At 32.1% G+C, this 9,149-nt stretch overlaps 1 pseudogene; it reads left to right on the forward strand.

Annotated features, from left to right (window-relative positions):
* Positions 1 to 370: 370 nt before the first annotated feature.
* Positions 371 to 3,703, forward strand: LOC142636428 (uncharacterized; annotated as a pseudogene).
* The last annotated feature ends 5,446 nt before the right edge of the window (positions 3,704 to 9,149 follow it).

The raw sequence follows: 9,149 nt of genomic DNA on the forward strand, positions 1-9,149 counted from the left end.
AATCCTTCTAATCCTAGTTGGAAGTTATTTAAGCATCAAATTTTTTTTGTTGATACATTGATATATGAGACAGGGAGTTTTGAACTTGAATACCTCTTTTCCAACATATCAAGAAGTGTTGATTAATTGAACTACAAAATTATTTTTTTTTTTTTTTTTTTTTTTTTTTTTTTTCAGTTGAGAATTTATTCAAAATAGGTTTTTTTTTTTTTTTTTGCTGAATAAAATAGTTATTGATCATACAACCCAGCCTAATATATAAAAAGTTTATTTTATTACCCTGACTTTTGAAATTGATTTTTAGATCCATAATAATAATTCTGTAAATTAAATAAAAATATACTTCAAAAAAATCCACCCCACCCCAACAACAACAAAAAAGAAAAAAAAGAAGAGCGAAGCCAAATTAGCAAAAACAAAAACAAAAACAAAATCTGATATTAGTAACCATCCCTCTGATGGATTCCTCTGTACACAAGACGCCGCCACACTGGAAGAGTTGTCGGCCGCTGCCTCTGGTTTCTCCGGCGACTCTCCTCTGTGACTGGTACTCTCTCTCTTTCTCTCATCAGATATCAGAATGAATTTGTTGCTCTCTTTTTTCTTCTTTCTTTTTTTGCTGTGTTAGCTGTTACTGGTTTTTTTTTTATAAGAAGCTGTTACTCTGTTAGTCATTAAGAATTTATACTAGAATTAATTTTATATATATATATATATATATATTGGATAAAAAGTTTAGAAGATACTACTAGATATTGATACTGTGCTTATGTGTGTAGTATATAATTGTTATACTTTTAGTTTTACTGAGTTAGATGTTCAGATTATACATTATATATTTAAATATGATAGTGGTTGCTTGAATGCGTGTTTTTTTTGGGTTGAAATTGAAGGCAAGTTGAGCATAGTTTCATGATGTATGAGCTGGGTTGTTTTGTATATCATCTGGGATTTTCAAATTTTGGATTTTTTTTTGGTTCTTAATTTGAAGTTCTGGGTGTGGTGTGTTATTGCATGCTTTTGGGTGAAATGCAAAAATTTTAGCTCCTCAAGTATTAACTATGAAGGGCTTTAGACTCTTTTGGATTTGTAATGTGTTTGCTTGATTCTAATTTATGTGGTTTTAATAGACATAATAATAGTGTATAATTTTGATTACTTTTTGGGTAGGTTAGTGCCAAAAGCCTCAAATGGCAAGGCATGTTCATCTTCTTCCCAAGTTTCTCCTCACAACCCGAACCAAACCCCAAAATCCCATTTCAGTTCCTCTCTCTCATTCGCTCTGCACAGCCTCTGCCCTTGAATATCCCACTCAAATCCCTACAGAAAATCATAATCCTACAACCCTTTAAGATCATCAACGCCTTGATCAAGTCCAAAAGCTTCGAATCCTCCTCCAACATGGCTGAATGGAAAATGCTCATAGGCTCATCGGGACCCTTGTTCACTCCAAAGATCCATTTTCTTCACCCCTTGATCTTTTCACCCTCTTCTCTATCTCTTCACCTTCCATGAAGCCCGCTTCCTCGGACATGCTATTGTCATTTTGCTCAGAGTCCAAAATGACAACCAAAGCCACAGAATTGTATGCCTTAATGAAGAAAGGCGGTACTTTTCCTTCTTTAGTTTCTTTAAATATGTTGCTTGGGTCGTCGGTGGCTTCAAAACAGTTTCAGAGAACATTGGATTTGTTTTTGGAGATAGTGGAGTCTGGTATTCGACCTGATAGGTTCACATATGGTAAGGCAATTCTGGCAGCGGTGAAGTTGGGGGAGTTGAACAGGACCTTTGAGTTGCTGAATAGTATGAAGAATAGCAGGGTGAGTCCTAATGTATTTGTTTAAAATACAGTGCTTAGTGGGTTGTGTAAAGAGAAGAAAATGAGGGATGAGAAGTAGTTCGAAGAAATGCTGAAGAGGAAGTTGGTACCAAGTTTAGTTACGTACAATACTTTGATTGATGTTTATTGTAAGGTTGGGGAATTGGAGGGTGCCTTTGGTTTGAGATCAAAGATGAAGGCAGAGAATGTGGCACCGAGTCTTGTTACATTCAATTCATTGGTTAGTGGGCTTTGTCGGGTACGGAGAATGGATGATGCAAAGAGGGTGTTGGAAGAAACGGAGGCCCATGGATTTGTGCCAGATGGATTTACTTATAGTATTCTATTTGATGGGAATTCAAGGTGTGGTGATGATGAGGCTTCATTGGCTTTGTATGAAGAAGTAATTGGAAAAGGGGTAAGGTTTAACAACTATAGTTGTAGCATTTTGTTAAATGGGTTGTGCAAAGAAGGGAAGATGGAAAAGGCGGAGGAGGTTTTGAAATAACTAATTGAGAATGGACTTGTTCTAGATGAGGTAATGTATAACACAATTGTAAATGGATTTTGTCAAAGGGGTGATGTGGACAAAGCCACTTTGACGATTGAAAAAATGGGAAGTCATGGGTTGCAGCCGAAAAGGGAACAATGATAGAAGCTGAAGATTTGGTTTCCCAGATCACTTCTTGTGGTTATGATCCTGATGTTATCACATACAACTCCGTAATCTCAGGGTATTCCAATGTACATTTAGTATTTGGAACTACTTTAACTAGTAAAACTAAAAACTAACCCCATTAAATTATTAAACTTTTAACCACATTAACTGTTGTTCATAGTCTTGAGTCAAGACTATGAACAACAGCACAAATCAGTAAACGAGGTTGTTAAAGTCAGACTTGCCTGGTTCAATTATAGGTACATTACTCAACATAGATTTGAGTATAGGTTCAATAAAAGTCAAGCACTCAACATAGATCTCTCTCTCTCTCTCTTCTCTCTCTCTCTTGAAAGTGGAAGGAAAGAAGCCTGGCAGTAGGATTTGAGTATTGTCTCACCAGAAACAAAAAATTATATGAATATTGTTGATAATTTCTTATGGGCTTTTGGCCATGAAATGGAAGAGGTGTACCATTGATTCACCTTTTTATCTAACTTGGTTCTCCATTAGAGCACTTCACAATAATATACTCAAACACAAGCTCTTTATTTCATTCAATTACTCGAAACTAAGATTACGATTCAAAAAAGATTTGATACAATTGAAAGTCACTACATGGATAATGATTATATGAATTAACTCAACTTAGGAACCTATTACAAAATGGTTGTTCCTATGTTTGTCCTTTTCAGCTCTTATCACAATAATAGTATATATAATTATTTTTATGCCCCAATCTGGTGTTCCAAAAAAAGACAATCAAGCTCCCTTCAAGTTCCAAAAAAGACAATCAAGTTGCCTTGAAGGTCATTTGGCAATGATATGTCGTTTGGTCCTTTGGATTAGTGGTTCCTGAGGCCTCATGATGTCTATAAGAGCCTAGATTTGAAACCTCTTGCTAGCATCTTGAAGCTGCCTCTAAAGGATTCCTTCCTATAATTACCCGATGTGTGTGAGACAGGAAGATTGCACATGTCAAATGAAATGTTCAGATACTTGAAGAGGTCTGAACACCTTTTTATCAACAAAAAAAAAAAAAAAAAAAAAAAGAAAAAGAAAAAGAAAAAAGAAAAAGTGACATTGTCTATGAAAACTAAATAGATCCTTATTGATTAATTATTAGATGTTTGATGCATGCATATGGAAAATTTATGTTTTTAGAGAAAAGAATTAGTCAAGAATAACAAATTCTACTTTTTCAATAAGAATTTATCTTGTTTTTAGAGAGTAAAAGTAAAATAAATGATATTAATAAATTAAAGGGTAAACTATTATTTTGGTCCCTAAATTTTACCAAAAGTTTTTTTTTTCTCTAAATTTTGAAAGTTCATTTTTCGTCATTAAACTATTAAAAAGTTCATTTTTCATTCCTAAACTATTAAAGTACTTCATTTCATCCTTAATCTTTTAAAAACATCATATTTTCATCCCTATTTTTGTCTCTAAACTTTTTTTTTTATTTTCAAAAAATCTCTTTTCAGAGTTTAAGGTTGAAAAAAGAACTTTTCAAAATTTAGGGATAAAAAGAAAACTTTTGGTAAAGTTAGGGACCAAAATATTATTTTACTCTAAATTAAATAAAGATTCCAAGAACATGGAAATATTGTTTGTTAGTGCTCTAAATAGGAGTGTTAAAAAAGAAGTTTATGAGTAAAATATTATTCTCTTGTTTGTATATATGTTTATTTTGATTTATTTAAATGACTAATTTTGATCCCACGTGCCTTGCACGTGTGTGATTTGTTATATTAAACAAATAATATGATTTTTTATGTTATATTTAATTTTGTAATCTAAATACAAAATATAACAAATATGGATAATCTAAATACAATAGTAATGTTGATCATAATAGATTATATATTAAAAGAGACCTTGAATATCACAAGCTTATAAAGTTGACTATATATAGCGTATAATAAGATGCCTCAAAAAATACTAAATAGATAATTGTTAATTATTTGATGTCTAATGCATGCATATGGAAAAATACAAGTTTTTAGAGAAAAGAATTAACTGAGAATTAACAAATTCTAATTTTTCATCTTCTTAAAAAACAATTTTACATTAAATGATATTAATAAATTAGATAAAGATTCCAAGACCACGAACAACCAACAATAATGTCAAAAGCATAAAAGATAATTTAAAAAGATAGTCATTTAGCTGGTCCATGGTGGTGGGATCTCAAGAACACTAGAGGTTTCAACAACCTTTAATTGTTTCAATAATAAGTTTCATTGCAATCAATTTTCCTATAGAAAATATGGGAAGAAGATTTGTGGTCCTTGAGGCCTTGGATTAATTGGGTTGATTATGGTGGCTATAGAGTAGTAAGCTTAAATGGTCCATATTTTCATGTATCCCTTTCTTTATGAGCCATCCATGGGGGGTAAAATTGATAAGCTTCACACACTTTAAAACCGTTAAAAGCATTATTACATATATAATAATAATGATGTGTAAATTGTGATACATATTTAATATATATTACTAATCATTAACCTGTGAAATGCCCAGAAAAATTCATCAAAAATATATATAAATGATACATATAATATATATATATTAAAACTCGATTTCTACGAATAAACATATATTTCCAACTTCAAAATGTACAAATAAGCTAGAATTTTTTGTACATTTTGTAGTTGGAAATATATGGTTATTTGTAGAAACCGAGTTTTAATTTAGAATTTTTTTCCTCTAATGTTAACAAGACACTTCAATGGTGATATTGTTTGTTAGTGTTCTAAATGGGAGAGTTAAAAAAAAAAGCTCATGAGTATAAAATTATTCTCTTGTTTGTATATATGTTTATGTACATGTTATTGTTGCGTTTATGTTTATTTCAATTTATTTAAATGACAAGTTTTGGCCACACATGCCTTGCTTGTGTACGTGTGATTTGTTATGTCAAACAAATAATATAATTTCTTATGTTATATTTAATATTGAAATTGAAATAAACAATTTTACAAATATTAATAATCTAAATTAAATAATAATGTTGATTATAATAGATTTTATATTAAAAAAAGAGCTTGAATATCACAAGCTTATAAAGTTAAGTATATACGGCATACAAAAAGATGCCTTAGAAAAGAGTTTTTCCATATATAACATTTTATGTATACATTTTCACTAATGTAGCGTTGTAAATTGATAGCACAAATATATATATATATATATATATATATATATATATATATCTGTGTGTGTGTGTGTGTGTGTGTGTGTGTTGGGGGGCGGACTTGAAGACCAAGGAAGGACACAACAAGCTGTGACTATCACTATAAAAGCATTCCAAGCCCGAGGAGGGGATTCGCCCGAGGATAGGAGGAAAAGAGACAAAATACTTCCTGGAAGTCCAAATGGAGAGGATGGTGTTCAGAGAGAGAATCAAGGTAGGTGAAGGAAGTTTCCAGTGAAAGCTCACCTATTGCCTCCACATTAAATGACTAGCAACAGTTTTATCAGCTACATTAATGAGAAAGTGACCTAAACAGTAAAATTCATAGCTAAGCAGCTCTTTTTACCACCTTCAACAGAAGTTTAAAGGGACAAGTGTCCTAAGGAGAGTCTGGAGGATTGTAAATGGAGGACTAGGATATAATAAGCTTAGGAGTATATAAAGAAAGAGAAATTCCAGATGAAGGGATCCAGAAAAAATCGAGAAAAAGAGATTAGAACAAGAACAATGAGAAAGAGAGAGTGAGAACAGTGTACATCCTTGTGCAGGAACATCGTCCTTGGGCAAGATTGTAAAGAACCATTTATACATTTAATCTTTGACTTTCGTTCATTCCCTCTCTGTCTGAATCCTTGGGCTACATTTGTTTTAACCCACTCTCTTTGCAAATATCTATTGGTTTGGGCCTAGCTAGATATCACAAATTTCACTGTTCTAAGTGAGTTTGGGCCGCCATATTTTCATGTCCTTACCATATGTATATAGTAAATTCCATCAGTGCTGTACAAATTAATCAAAATAGAGAAAATCTATTAATATAGACCTGAGTAAAAGGCCAAACAATACACAGAGTGTGCAAAAACTACTATATGAAATTTTATGTTAATTGTAAATTTTTTTGATACATGTTTTTGCATATTCTTTATCTACATTACAAAACTTCATCTAATTATGCTTCATTTTTCCTTATTTTTCTAGGAAAATTTGTGGAACTTTGGCCCACCAACCTGTGTGAATGTTGTAATGCAATATTATGGTACAAATATATCATTTAAATAATGTAATAAATACACACACACACAAATAGGAGAAAAATTTTGTGCTCATAAATTCGGTCCGTCCTTTTGGCTCTTATTGTAATAATACTTCGTTAGTCACTAGCTAGAACCAAAGTGACAATGTCTATAAATACTAAATAGATTATTGTTAATTAATTATTTGATATTTGATTCATGCATATGGAAAATTCAAGTTTTTAGAGAAGAGAATTGACCGAGAATAACAAATTATAATATTTCATCTTCTCAAAAAAAAAATTGTACATTTCCAATAAAAATCTATCACGTTTTAAGAGGGTAAATGTAAAATAAATTATATTAATAAATTATATAAAGATTCCAAGATCATGAATGACCAACAGTAATGTCAAAAGCATAAATAATAATTTTAAAATGTCCAAGATCATGAATGACCAACAATGATAAATTTCATACACTTTAAAATCATTAAAATCATTACAATATCTATTATTATAATGATGAGATTAAAGATATTTTGAAGAATTTCTTATCGTAGGATGACCTATTGATCTTTGAACCCAAATTTAACTTGAATCTTCTCCCCTACTTTGAGAAACTATCTCTTTAGAAGCCTCTACCAATTTGCATTGGTTTGATTGACCTTTAAACTGACGAAAGGTTTTAAATTTTTTATTTTTATTATGCTAATGACAATGTCTACACAATTGTAAATGGATTTTGTCAAAGGAGTGATGTGGACAAAGCCATTTTGACGATTGAAAAAATGGGAAGTCATGGGTTGCAGCAGAAAGGGGAACAATGATAGAAGCTGAAGATTTGGTTTCCCAGATCACTTCTTGTGGTTATAATCCTGATGTTATCACATACAACTCCCTAATCTCAGGGTATTCCAATGTAGGAAACGTCCAGAAATGTCTTAGTTTGTATGAAAACTTGAAAAAGTTGAGCATTAAACCTACTTTAAATACCTATCATCCTCTAATTAGTGCATGCAGTGAGGAAGATATGTTGCTTGCACATTATCTGTTTTATGAAATGTTAGGAATGGGTTTGTCTCCTGATGGGGTTGTATATAATGCAATAATTCACAGTTATGCAAAATATGGTGATGTTCAGATTCTTCAGAAGGCGTTTGCTTTGCATCGTGAGGTGATAGACCACGGTATTCATGCTGACAAGATGACCAATAATAGCTAGATTATGGGGAACTTTAGAGAGGGAAAGTTGTCTGGGGGATCTTTTTAATGATTTGAGGGTTAAAGGATTTGTTCCTAAAGCCGTTATGTATAACATACTTGAATTAAGGGGCATTGCGAACGGAAGGATTTCACTGGGGCATATGTTTGGTACAGAGATATGGCTGATAATGGTTTCCTCCTAAATGCCTGTACATGTAATAAGCTTACCACTGGCCTTCGAAAGGAGGGGAGATTGCAAGAGGCCCAGATTGTTTGCTCTGAAATGAAGGTTAAACTAATGGATGATTGGAGCACCGCTGATGATCTTTCTGCTGTTGCCAAATAGAGATGTTTGGTGTGGTTAAGCTCTCCGCACCACAATTTGTCGACAAAGATAGACACAGATATTATATCGGAAAACTTGTTCCATAGTTCTATTTGTATCTTCTTCCGGCTTATTGCTCCCTTGTTGACACTGAAACATGGAGAAGAGCATAGCTGACCTTAGAAAGGAGGCCAAGTCAGATGTTGAAGAAGAAAATTTTTGGCTGGCTGAGCTGCACAATGGTGTATTAGCTGTTGTGAGGATTTGGTGGGAGGTACTTAGCGTGAATAACCTTCTAGCTTGAAGATTGATCTCCAACGAAGGCCATAGGTATTCTATTTGTGTAGAAATTTAAGGAATTAATATGTTTTATGGTTTTGTTTCCATTACAAAATTATAGTACTATACCATTTAATGCCAATAAGGATTATTATGTTCCATTGAATTATTTGTTGTATAGTTCAGTTTTTTTTTTTTGCTTTATATTTCATTCTTAAATCATCAGAATTATCATTCTTGAAGTTTCTTAGTATTGACAGTCATGGCTCGATATTTTTAAATTTAAATACTAATGATTCCACTCTTCCTCAAGACTCATGTATTGCCAATGCAACAGATCCAATGTTGGGCTTATGAGTTACAGAATGGCATTACCTGGGCAATCTTTATGAAAAGAACGGTTTGATAAATGATAATTCTAAATTACAGGAACAATGCACTAAATGAATTACATAAGCATCTAGAGTAGATTACTATATACATGCTTTATTGGTATATTAATTATATTGACTTGGTTTGTACATTTTATAAGATAAGTAAATGATAGGATGCTTGTTTTTGTAATCCAAAATTTAATTGATAGTGCAAAATGACATGAATGGGGCATTTTTTAGTGTTTCCATTGCTGTGAAAATAGTGACATGTTCATTGTGC

The sequence above is a fragment of the Castanea sativa genome, chromosome 5, assembly GCF_040712315.1.
Source record: "Castanea sativa cultivar Marrone di Chiusa Pesio chromosome 5, ASM4071231v1".
Classification (NCBI taxonomy): domain Eukaryota; kingdom Viridiplantae; phylum Streptophyta; class Magnoliopsida; order Fagales; family Fagaceae; genus Castanea; species Castanea sativa.